The sequence below is a fragment of the Schistocerca americana genome, chromosome 7 (assembly GCF_021461395.2).
Source record: "Schistocerca americana isolate TAMUIC-IGC-003095 chromosome 7, iqSchAmer2.1, whole genome shotgun sequence".
Lineage (NCBI taxonomy): Eukaryota > Metazoa > Arthropoda > Insecta > Orthoptera > Acrididae > Schistocerca > Schistocerca americana.
This window is the reverse complement of record NC_060125.1, coordinates 198,955,535-198,969,404: the sequence shown is the minus strand read 5'-3', so window position 1 is coordinate 198,969,404 and position 13,870 is coordinate 198,955,535.

Below are 13,870 nucleotides of genomic sequence, written 5' to 3'. Positions count from 1 at the left end.
TCAGGGGAATGTGAAAAGTTGCATAAATCTTATGTGTAACTACGGAAGCACAGGCAGCAAGCATTTTCAATGGTGCAACATTCGCTATATCTACAAAAAATGAGTTTGGGAATATGCACGGAGAAGAGTTTTGAAGACGCTAGAGATTTGTACAAAGCTGTAGAGACAGTGGAGAGGTCGGCAGACGATAGCAAATCTGCGGAGGAGTGGCGTACCACGCAGATGACCATTTTCCTTTTGCGCGATTCGTAAATAATACAGCAGCCGGAGGGGGTGGGGGGTGGGGCGTTCAGATAGTGGTACCAGAAATACCATGCACCACACACTGTCAGTCGTCTACTACTCATGTAGATGTACCGGATGTTCCGAAAGTAACTATGCAGTCCCTTTTATGGTGTGCTAAGTAATGACTGACATGATTGTCAAGTATTAATACAACATTTTACATTGTTTCACATATTTGAACCATATTTGGCCGGGTATTTGTATTTGTTCGCAGTTCGATTTGATTGAAGACCAACGCCTTATGTGACATCATTGTGATCCAGATCATCACGCTGACAATTGAACAAAGAGTGTTTCTTGTGGAGCATGTGTTCCGCAATGGAGACAAGTTTACCTCAGCAATAGAACCTGCATTTTTCAGCAAAGTTCTCAGAAGTGATGATGCCTAACCGCAATGCTGTACGGAACCTCTTCACCAAGTATCGAAATACTGGAAGCGCTCATAATGCTCCAAAACCAGGCAGGCCATCCACACCCATATCCGAAGTGAGGCTGGTGGAGGTGCAAGATATGATGCTGCAAAGTCCAAAGAGATCGGTTATACGACTAGCTCAGCAGGCCCATGTGTCCGTGGGTTTGCCCCCGCCGGCCGGAGTGGCCGAGCTGTTCTAGGCGCTACAGTCTGGAACCGCGCGACCGCTACGGTCGCAGATTCGAATCCTGCCTCGGGCATCGATGTGTGTGATGTCCTTAGGTTAGGTAGGTTTAAGTAGTTCTAATTTCTAGGGGACTCTTGACCTCAGAAGTTGAGTCCCATATTGTTCAGAGCCATTTGAACCATTTTTGTCCGTGGGTTCGGCTCACAAGATTCTCCGGACGTCACTGTTCATGTATCCGTACAAAATGTCGGTCGTGCATGAACTGAGAGACACCGATCGCCTGGTGCGTGTGAACTTTTGCATCTGGTACCTGTGCTTCCTTCAGGACCATGGTGAAGGGTTTCTTGACACAACGTTTTTCACGAATGAGGCATGGTTTCACCTCTTCGGTTACGTGAATAGCCAGAACAGTCGTGTGTGTACTACGGAGAATTTGCATTATTTTAAGATGTCCCCCTTGCTAATCAGAAGTTTGGAGTGCCATGACTCGAAAACGAATCATTAGGCCGTCTTCTTTCAGGACACTCTGGAGCCTTTCCGAGGTGAACTGAATGAGGACGAAATTGAGAATGCCTGGTTCGAACAGGATGGGGCGACTGCACACAGCCGCCCACTACGCGATGAATTTTTTAAAGGACATCTTTGATGACCACACCATCTCTCGAGGACTTTGGCCTCTGCGTTCACCCGACTGAACTCAATCGGATTATTTTCTATGGTGAACGTTGAAGGGAAAGGCCTATGAAGGCAATCTGCACACCATACAAGAACTCCAACCTGCACTTTAATACGGCAAGTTATGAGCTGCATAGTTACTTATAACAAGATAGGAGAGTGAGCTGATGAATGCTATTCTTATGCTATAGAAGCTAACGAGTTAGGTAATGGAATATGCAAAAGCGTCACAGTACATCATAAATTTGTGGTCTGTGGATCATGCAAACACTGGTGGAGTTCTTCGCTGTTGCAATAACTATCAGACAACATGTGGAACGAATGGACGATGACTGCGATCATCAGAAAGCTATTCATCACTCTTGGCAATCGCGTGGTTTACTTGTCTATTTACCATGTTGCGACGAAAGATCCAAGGACTAACCAGGCATAGTTGAATGTATTGGTTGGGTTTCAAATAGTGAATAGGGATGTGAAGTTTAAGTGTCATGTCTTTCAGCCCTACCCAGTGAGTTGGGCACCTAAGGAAAATCTGTACAACAGGCGTAGAGCTTTTAATCTTAGAAGCAGGGAACAGATGTGTAGTGATGACGAAATAGGAACTGAAGCAGTGCCTGGGGGAGAATACTGCAGTGTTACAGGCCCGAAGGATTCAAACTGGGGCAAACGCTTGTTCAGTACAGCTATTCTTAGGCTAAATGGACGGCCGGGACTGTCTCAGCAACACTGCGGACGCTAAACCTTACTACTAGCAAGTAGGATTACACTGGGTTAATTCCGCGTGCAACATCGTGGTAGTTGTGGCAAACTTCTACGAGTAGAGCGCGATCACAGAGGCGAGTGGAGCTGAGACGTAGTGGGTTGTTTGAGAACAAAGATTTCGCTATAGTACTGTTGTACGAAACATTGTCGTACTTCTTGCCGGGTCAGTTCAGGGTAAACCGTATGGCTTTCGACGATTATCTCCACCGTCTTCGTCTGGAGCAATAGAGCGTCAAAACTGCTGCTCATACAGCCCGTAGAAGGTAATAATGTAACTCTATCGTAGTTGGTGTCTACGTCCCCGCTGATGGCGCTACTGGAAAAACTGTTTCGGACGAGGACGACCTGATTTTCGAAATTAATCATCTGTCCCGAAATAACGGTTATGATTTAGGTGATACGAAGTCAGCCGTCTCCAAGAAAAGGAAAAGAGAAAATGTTTAACATTCACCTGATTAGCCACCGATTGTATTACTTCCTTTCTGTGGCTCTCCATCAGCAAAGTACATGGAGTACTGGGAAGACGAGGTGATACGTTATTCCTTAGTTGTACCACACTTGCCCAGTACATCTTAAATCCCATAAAAGAGGAAGCAGGATGGAATCGTGGTTGGTAGTCACACTTTACAATTAAGGCACTTTATTGGCACTACGCCTTTAAAAAATAATTTGAGAATTATAAATTTTGGACGAGCCACTAGATAAAACTTCGCAAATACAATTAGAAACACAATGTACTCAATACCCTAACAAACAATTCCAAATTAAGAACAGGGGGCTACTGACAAACTTGGGAACTTCAAACTCCCATATAGGACTTCCCTCAAAATAGATATAATGAACAGTTACAGGTAAAGGGTAACTTAATAATACTGAGCACAAGTGCCAAACTAAGATGCCATTACATAACATGATAGAATCACTTTATTAAACAAAAACTGCAGCAGAGATACTGATCTAAAAGAAATAAATGTTTACGTACTCATACGTGTTAATAAAAAAAATTACTAGAAAATGCTGCTCAAGGATCTCAGCGGATGCTATGCAGTTAAAGGTTCAGCCAGTTGCCAGTCCGTAATACTTAAGAAAGCAAGTTTACATACGAACAGGTTACAAACAAAATATATATCTGCCAGCTTAACCCGCCTTGACGGAAGGAAGATAAATACTAAGTTTTGGAAGAGGATATGTGATTAACTCCGGTAGTGGCCAGGTTCTTAAACACTGCCAGGCATAGACCTCGGACGACATTTCACTCCCCGCCTAGGCACTGGCACAATTAAAAGTTTCACCTCAATCACAAAGACATTCCAATAACTCTGAAACATAGAAACACGGGCAGAACCTTTGACTCACTTGCACAAGGACAACTGTATTAATAGAGTGCAGACTTTAAAGACAGCAACATAAAATCATTTGATTGCAAGAGACACAAAAAAACTTCTGAGCACATTTTCAAATAACGACCACCATTTAACTAGGTCAACTTGGTAGAGCACTTGCCCGCGAAAGGCAAAGGTCCCGAGTTCGAGTCTCGGTCGGGCACACTGTTTTAATCTGCCAGGAAGTTTCATTTTAGGTCAAGAAAGTCTCCCATAATAATAATTAAGTTTAAAATCGCTGACTGCGTCGGTGAACAAACAATTACGACGACTTACTCCAAATCAGGTACACAATACGGGGGAGCAGGTTCCACAGCTTCCCTTCACATTTAGTTCCAAGCTGCCCATGTCGGCAGAACGCTCAACCATTTTCGCACCACAACATGTAACGGTCTTCACACTCTTTCTGCAGCTGTTGACACTCGTCTGCCCCCGCGAATGACACGACATCTCCAGGATTCCCGTTGAAGGCTAAGCAAAGGTAAATTACCTCAACCACAATCGATCTCAAGGATACATGAACAAAAGAAGACTGGCTTCAGCTCGCCACAGCTCATGAGGCATAATATTTATTTACGACCTTCTAAGAAGATAAAGGGAATACTACGGCATATTAAGGTCTCCGTCTCAGGATACCCGTGATTAATAACATTCATTGTGGGTGCGATCAGTCCATTCGTACCGTTTCCTACCAATGTCCGTAACATCAGTGACGTATTAAGAAACGTGCAGGCTCTAAGCACAGCCTCACAAACAAACAAAATTTTGTTCTGAGATGAGGTGCACGTCATCTGCCCTTAATCTTACAGGCTCCTACGTACTGGGAATCTGCTATTTAAGAGGCTCTAGCAAAAAGAATGTGCGAGAAGAACTTCAACCATAACAGAAAATGTAATCTTGACTTTGTATGAAGCGAGCTCTAGATGCAGAGATGAGGCAGAATTATTTGTCACAATGTTTTTGCGACACTGACATCAGCTGCGACAGAATTCGTAAATACAGACCAATGATAAGCGTCTATGGGATATATAAGGCCACCACAGAAACAGACTTGAGAGTCAGTTGCTCATGACGAAGACGACGTAGGTAATCGTCGAAAGTTCGAGGTTTTGCCCAGAACTGATGCGGATAGACATCTGAGAATGTTTTATACTGTGGTGTTCATTAACGGGAGAGCTTGTGACATAACAGGACGAACATTTCATTATCTGCCACGATTATTGGGACTGCCACGTTAAAAGTAACACTGGGACAATTATACCGACCGGACGTTCAACCAGAGGTATTTCCTCGATAGCAAACTGCAACCAGACCTGATCCAATCCCTGGAATAACTCACGTCTGTTCAAGTGGGATGGATTACAGCGCGGCACTTGATACTGCATCTGCAGCAGTATAGGAAAATGACACAGCCGGCGACCGTGTCACAATCCTAGCTCCGCAGCGGGTCTAGCTCTGAAGTGTTTAGCTTTCATCTATCTAAGGCAGAGAGCCGCTCATGAACCAGAGCCACCGGCAGTACAGACTCCAGAAGACTGAACCCCTGACGTACGAGGGCGAGTGTATGCAGTAGACTGAGGTGTGAATGGTGATAAGAAACGTATTCCCTAGAACTTCGGAGGATATAATGAACCGCAACAAGATGGGAAAGCATGGAGAGAAAGTTGTGAAGGGCACATGAGAAGCAGGGCAAAGAATAAAGACAAAATGTGATGTCTGTTTCAGGGGAGCTAATAGACTAATAAGTGGAGGAGTGAATAAAAAGCTTAGTAGAGTAGGAGTAAGTGTAGTTAGTATGCTTAGAAGGTTGAACGTGGTGTCTGAATCGTGCTATTTAAGCCACCAAATATCATACTTTGTATTCCCATCCTTGTGACTGATGGTCTACGATATATCGGCCCTACATTTACACAATAAAATGAAATAACTCAAACTGACGTTTTGATTTAATTTTATTATATTGCAGCCAGTTTCGGAGACTCAGTACACTATATTAAGGTTTGAAGATGGTGTATTGAGTCACAGAAGCAGGTTGCAATATAGTAACACTAAAACGACAGCTGCAAGTGTTTCACTTTTCTTTAAAGTAAACACTCTTGATTTGGAAGCTGGTTTCAGAAAATGAGAGGAAACGTACACTTGAGTTGGGAATCTCTCGTGAAGACTAGTTCTAAGCGGGAAACCGAGTACTTGGATAGTGTAGTGCCTTGAGTATTTTGCTGGCCAATCTACAGGTGGTAATGTAGGTCAGCAGTGATAGACAGCTGCGTAGAAGGAAGTGTTGACGTTCCTATTAAGGTAACAGGACTGTTTATTCGTTGCGATATGGGCCAGGCTTGGCTCTGTAGAACCTGCCATCAAATAAGTTTCTTGCAGTCGTGGGCTACGGTGATGTACTCAAGATTGTGAGTGGGAACGGTGCATTGGTATAACAGGTGTGCTGCTATCCAGTATAAAAAGCTGTAGTTATACAACAGATTTATTTGCAGCCAGCAGTACTGCTAGGAAGTGGAGGCTGCGCCTCACGCGTGGGGCAACTTGGAGCCACCAGTAACGGCCATGAGTTCGGGCCTGTGTCGCTCCATCTGCTAGCTGCACAAAGCCCACCTTCTGGGCATGGTACCATAATGTTTCAGGAGTATCCCAGGCTCACTCCATCAGCCAGTAGGACTCCTGCACAAAGGAGATGCCACCCGAGTTTAAGGCATAGCAGCTGCCTTTCACTGCTGATGCAGGTATGCTGCACCACACGTCATCACCCGGTGGGAAGCTGCTGCTCATTGAGGAACCAGCTACCGCTGCAAGAATTCTAGCTGCTTCTGAGCATAACTGACGCCATGCCCATGTGGTGCGACTCATGCAACCGTCTCACATAACCCATACTGGGCATGGTGTTAGCCTGTTGGCCAGTAGCTGTCATCTCGTCAGCCACACACAGGTCGACTACATACAATTTTGTGCTGTGACATCTTGTGGAGAGGATAAAATCGCTTCTTTTTTTCTCCATTGGGTAAGTGTTCCTTATGAAGTATAGTATGATTGGCTCATTGAAAGTTCCTTCCAAGAGGTTACTTGTAACAGCGCATGAGACACACAAGGGTATTTACCTCTTCAATGTAAGAATAATTGTATTAATGGAAGTCATGTGTACATTTTATTTATAATTATGGATTCAGAATTTATGTTACCAATGAGTTCTACGTTACTTACAATATTCTGGTTATTTACGGTATGAATCCCACCAGGGTGAAATCGAACAGCTACATTGTTACTATCAACACATACTGTAAAAGTAGCCGGCCGCGGTGGTCTAGCGGTTCTAGGCGCTCAGTCCGGAACCGCGCGACTGCTACGGTCGCAGGTTCGAATCCTGCCTCTGGCATGGATGTGTGTGATGTCCTTAGGTTAGTTAGGTTTAATTAGTTCTAAGTTCTAGGGGACTGATGACCACAGATGTTAAGTCCCATTGTGCTCAGAGCCATTTTGTATAAGTAGTAGGGCAGTTTTTGGGTGGAGTGGCGTGCAGGTTTGGCGGAGTGTGCTGATATGGGCTTTATTTAGCAGTTATTATATTTATTATCAGTGGAATGGAAATCAACTAAAGCAAAATATTCCTGTAACCAGAAAATTTCTTTAAACGGGGCTCCACGCAGTCAGTACAACAAAATGACTTGTAAAATATTAAGGAATAGAAATTCGACCTTTGCCCTAAGATACGCAACCGGACAACTTACCACATTACAATGCTTGGCTTTCTGATATATCCAATAACATATTTGCAGACAACTTCAGCAGTAAAATACAAGATGGGACAACAACTGTGGGACTTACCGAGGAGCATGAGTCTAGATTACTTTTAGAACACTTTATTGCCTGGATCGCAGGTTCTGCTACCAATATAAAGACTTTCATCCAGTCCAGTGACCGTCTTTAGATCTATAATCTCTGAATTTGCAACATGTTAGTTATTGTATAGGGTACTGACCACTCTCACAAGGAAAAAAAAAGCACTGGCTACCATCCGTATGATAATCTTACACTCTCTCAGGTAATAACCATAAGAGATATAACACGCTATCAAGCATGACATGGGAACCAGTTGAAGTTCTTCCGCTGACGAAAACAAGCGAACTAACTACTGTGGCAATTAATTTGGCGTTTTCGTCAGCGTGGCACCTTCAACAGATTCCCATGTCATGTAGGAAGGTGTGACATATGCTTATGGCTGTTATCTCAGAAAGTGCAGGTTTATCTTACTCATGGGACTCTACACTTTTTTTGCACATTTGCCATGATGCATTCAGTCATTTTCACATAAAATACTCTGGAAATCATCTAAAAAATCTTCTGTTTCTCAAATCAGCTTCATAATTAACTAAGTTAGGAGTATTATTTTCAATATAGTTGTAAATTTGTATTGCTTAGAGAATGTTCATACTTCTACTTTTAGCCAGTGTGTTTCAGTACTGTAAGGGCTGAATATATGTTGCTCACTATATGTTTATACTCACTTAAATGTTTACTCAATCTACAGATACTACTCCTTTTCTGCCTAATGTGTTTCTTAAACATGTCGCTGAACACCCGCCTAGTTTGTCCAATGTAACACTTTGTGCGTGTGCCACATTTTATTCTTTATACGCCTGATCTCACAAACTGCTTGGTTTTAATAGTGTGGTGTTTGTTATTATTACCTGATTTAGCCTGTCTGTGTAAATACCTGTGCGATTTTTTTTTTTTAGTTTAGCGACAATGACGAATCAAAGATGGCACTAGATATCTTACTTAATGACCAAATTGATTTAAGAAATAGATGTTACCAAGGTAATGTACTATCTATCTTATGTGCAAATGACAAATGGACGCATCATCTTTTCCGTCAGATTTGGGATTACTGCCATAACACTTTGTACAGAAATGTGTGCACCCTGATTTCATGCTGCATACGACGTTTTCATTTGGTAACATTGAAGAATCACATGCACTACCGCTTCTTATTTTATTTATCTTAGAGTCTCTTAAGTTACGTGTTTTATCAAATCCCTGCAAATGCTCTGTAACAAGTTTCATCTGTGCTCCCGATTTTTTTCTAGTGTACTGCAAGTTTTATACATGATAACGAGGAAGAATAAATTTTACTGCCATACATTTCATCACTGTAAATTACTTTCTTCCTCTACATTTCATTTTATCCTCAGACTGTGTCTTGTCATACCTAATCTATTTTAACAGTGCATCAAATTATCGTATAACCACGATTTTAAACTTTCATTGGAAGCTTTTAAGCATTCTGGCGTTTATAATTGTTTGTATATATGTTTTTACATATGTACGTTCTCCATGTTAGGGCCTGTAGGAAGACATGTACTGTATTTGCGAGGTAGCGTCTTGTGTTGCATTGTCCAAACTCGTGCTGCACTATAGGCTGTATCATTCTTACGCATTTTGCGCCTTGTGTATTTTTTCATCAGCTGAAATGTACGCGTAAACCACTTAATATGCTGTATTGCTTTTTCCTTGTTCTGTGTGAGTGCCAAGTCAGTTGAGCCCTGTTCAACGGATAACGTATATATTTTTACGCTACTGTGCTATAAATAAAATTTCTTATCCTGTCTTCTAGCTTACGAACATATCAATACCTAGAGAGCTATATTGTGTTCAACAGAGGTAAAAAGCTGATATGACATGAAGCCTGCAGCTGTTACAGCTGGAACGTACTATCTCTGATTACTGCAGAGCCATTGCGACTTGTGAAACTACTTACGCGCTAACAGCCAGAGTTCACATATTAACAGTGTCGCAGTTCATGTGAAGCATAACATTTCACGTATTTCACATCATTTCACGAGTTACAGAGCTTCACACTCGTCTGAGGTATTACTTTAGCGGAAAGGGCTATTGTCGACGATGACATGTATAAATGTCGGAAGGATTCTAACGTCTGACATGTGCTGAAGCAAAACGGAAATGGTGGACTATTTTTATCATTTTTGTAATCTATTTCTGCTATATGATATGTTTATGCAGTTCTATACATACACCTTGTGCTTCATTTTTTAACTCGTTTAGCTTTTGTGGAACCACCTGAAAACGGCCCGAAGGCCGAAACTGCATTTGTGAAATAAATAATTTCTACATTCAGCGGCAAATCTGATGTCCTTTAAGAAATTATACTGACTGTAAACTCCGTGGCTGAGAGATTGAAGGTCTAATGTGCAGCAAGCTCGGAAATTGTGGATCTCGTGATGTCTATTGAAGTGCCCGAAACTGGTTACCTACGTAATAAAACGTGCCATTTAGGCAATAAAGGGTTCTAAAAGGATATTAGACTGTCAAATATAGAAGACTGGCTCCTGCTTCAACTGAAGATGTCAGATTATCTTCACTGGGACCATGCCACACAATCGTGTACCGGTCTCTTACTGCCACCATCACCATACAGCTATCAGAACAAGTTACATGCAACACTCTAGCAAACTGTTTGCTCATATATCTTAATTAATTCCTACATAATGATATGAAAAGTTCATTACTCAAATAGGGAATGCAGGCCACTCAAAAACAAAAAAACAAAGAAATAGGGGCCAGAAACAACTTTAAGACTCGATCAGAGTTACTGTGTACAAATGCATAAATTAATGTTAAGAATTAGAGCCCTAAGTGTGTATTCTGAAGTGAAGAACTTCAAATGTTGAAAATGAGATTAAATGAAAATGTTAACTGAAACTAATTTTAAATGAACACATTAATTAATTCAGTTAAAATGTAAACATGGAACACATATGACTAAGTAATAATCTAGCTTAACATTACAAAGCTAGACTGCATGGATTTCACCAAATGAAACAGTTGGTTCTCAGAGTTAGTTGAACATTGTGAGAACGTGCCCTTTAGGTGCCTTGATCATTGGACTGAGAAACGTGTGTATCTATGAAACCACTGCTGGAGTTAAGACAGATAATGAAGATAATATGACCAAATTTTGAACAACGGTTGTCGTAAGGTGCTGGTGTTACTAATAATGCACATTGTGAATTATAAGCAAGAGGCATCTTGTGGGGTACAGTATCATGCTTCCGCCTGAAAGGGCTCTGAACTTCCCACTGGCTGCTCAACTGGAGATAGCAGCTCACATTGATCCTTTACACTCCAAGACCTGCGTCGATCACCTAAATGTGCACTCTTCTCGGTCTGCATGTGAATTGTCTGTTTTGTCGTCGAATAATACAGCCTACTGTACCGTTGTCGCCAATCAAGATTCACCAGAAAAACTCACCATCTTAAAATTGCACGAATTTTAATCCACCCTCGTTTCCAAAAGACATCTCTGTATGATCCGTCTTCCTGACATGACAAGCATTTTTACCAATCACGCGTTTTCGCGCCAGGCAGCTAGCCTCACAGCAGAGGTCGTAAGAGAGTAGAAAACTGCCCTTGAGGGATAGCACTAATTTTGTGGTTGATATGTTTTTCTTTTAGGAAAGCGCTACATTGTTATCTGCTGAAGGGAAACTTCACAACATGATAGAGTACTGGTCTCCTGCTGATAGAAGTTATTGCCTCGGCACTGCTCGGTCCGTTGGCTGGAGAGAAGTTGTAAAGAACAGTAACACCATTCCTCTAGGGCCTGCCCGGGGATGGAACTTTCACCCAGACAGTACCTTAAGCTAAGTGCCCTGTGTGAGTGCCAGAGTCACTGCTGGCTGCTGAGCTCACCTTTGCATTATGTTTGACGCTGCCTTGCCTGTCCTAAATAAAGTGTGCACCCTGTAACTACACTCTCTCAGAAAGCGAAGGAAAAGACGTGCAATGTATTAAATACGGTTGAGATACGAAGTTAGTTAGATTTATGTACATAGTGTCAATGCAGTCTAGTTTAACTTTATAAGCCATTATTCTAATATTTTGATTTCTCATTATAATTTTAGTGCAGCGTAATATTTTTAAATTAAATAAAAAGCGTTATGCCAAATGGCTTTCCAGTTTTCAAAATACAGAACATGAATTTTTAGCAGTAATACTAACAGCACAGTTTAAACAAAACACTTTAGCATTACTACAAATGGCTCTGACCACTATGGGACTTAACATCCATGGTCATCAGTGCCCTAGAACTTAGAACTATTTAAACCTAACTAACCCAAGGACATCACACAACACGCATTACTACAATTAATCACCCTGACACCATTTAGTTAACAAGAAAAGCTGCTCTCGCTCACAGCATACATATGCATTGCTGCGTGCCGTCAGTAAACAACCACTACTTGCCACGTGGCTACTATGTAACTGTGCAAAAATATGTCATTAGCAAATGTCCCCAAGGCACCTACCGTACAACTCACAGTAAACGATCGAACATACAATCACCAGCTCCTGGCAAAGTAGTCAGACAGTGCTGCTAAATATGCACATATACAGAAGCTCCTTTCTCCGCCTGTAGCGAGAATGCTGGCCATCTCCCCGGTAAAGACATCAAACCCCACAACTGTGTCCACACGGACTCCATACACCATGCAGACTGTACTGACATCCGGCGGACAAAACTGCAGTACACCAAATTCTTGAAGTCCTCCACGCAGTCCTGCTCAGAACTTGCTTGTTCGTTTCCATATAGCGACTGAAAACATCGCAGCATGCTCAGGTAAAATCCTCCCTTACGGACACCTCAGTCGTGACGCAAATCTAGCAGCTGATGGTGTGTCACAGACTTATCCACTGCTTCCACTGCGACGACGGCGCTGGACTCCTGCAGATGTTCCTTGTTCCACTTGCTGAATGGCCTCCCATAGTCAGTGTTGGCGACTAGCTCTATCACCTTGGCGCTATTGTCAGTCTTGTTCCCTAGGCGTCCGCTCTCTGGCGGCTCCAGCATGACTCTCGGCTCAAAACGACTCACTGGAGACGCGGAAAATAACCATACAGACCGGACAAGATTATTCCACCTTAATTTCTAAATAAGGTTTTGTTGATATTTCTTTGACAACGCTGGCAAACATTCTCTGAACAACATTACGCACAGTGAATGAAGCAAGGACAGTGGCTATAAGCAATCCTGGAATGGTCGCCACCAGAAAGGAGAAACGGTGGGTAGCCATGATATACATGAAGAGACTAATTCGAATGATAAAATCTGAAAGAAAAACAAGACTGCCATCGTCTTGGAAGCTGGAGATTGGGAATACAGAACAACTGTTGAAGAGTGCAGAAGCCCTTAAAACTAGAAAGTAAAGTACCACAGGCAGTTAATTGCAACACAGTCCTTCCACAGCCTATAGGTCCCTATATTCGCACCGTGCCTGCGGAGGGACTATCTGGCACTCTTATGGCACCACTTCCTCCCTCTCCTCTTGTTCTTCTCCATCTTCTTCTTCTTCTTGCCAATAAAGATGTGGCCTTCATAATCTGTACTAGTTTCATAGCAATGAGAGTCATCTTATCGTTCGTCTTTTCACATTTCAGCTTCCGCTTGCTACTTTTGGTAGTTTCTCTTCACACATGCGCTCTAAATGGTCTTTCCACTTTTTTATGTAGTTGTATTTTATAATGCACGGTATATATTTGCAACTCTTCCCTAATCTCTTCATTTCCATTCTATCTCATTTGGAACATTGCTATACATACCTTAGAAATCACATTTCCGTTATTTGTATGTCGCCTGAATCTCTCTCTCTCTCTCTGTCTATCTCTCATTATGCATGACCAACTTCCGCAAAGCAGCGTAGGGACAGCCTTTACATAATAGAATTTGAGCGTTGTGTTTATTTCGGGTTTTGGCTTTTAATATTTTTATTAAAAAATGGTGCCTCGGCATATTTTACTTATTTGTACTATTTTGTATATATGGCAGCCAAGGCTAAAAATGTACACTGTAAATATTTAAGAACTAGGAACCTCTTCTTACTCAAAAAACGTCTTATGAATTGAAGGGATTCTCAGTGAATGAAGACGATCAAGCCTTTTCAGTAGTTTTGTAGTCCTGCAATGGGAACACTACCGGTTTCGTACCGTTGCAGTTGTAGGAACATTATGATTTTGTTCACAGTAGTATAATTACTGAGCACCAGGTGAGAGTCAAACTGGACACATGTGGTGATAAGACCATTAAGCAAATTCGAATACGTCGACTGTTTGTTAGGCCAATGCTACGAGCTCGTAGTACACCAT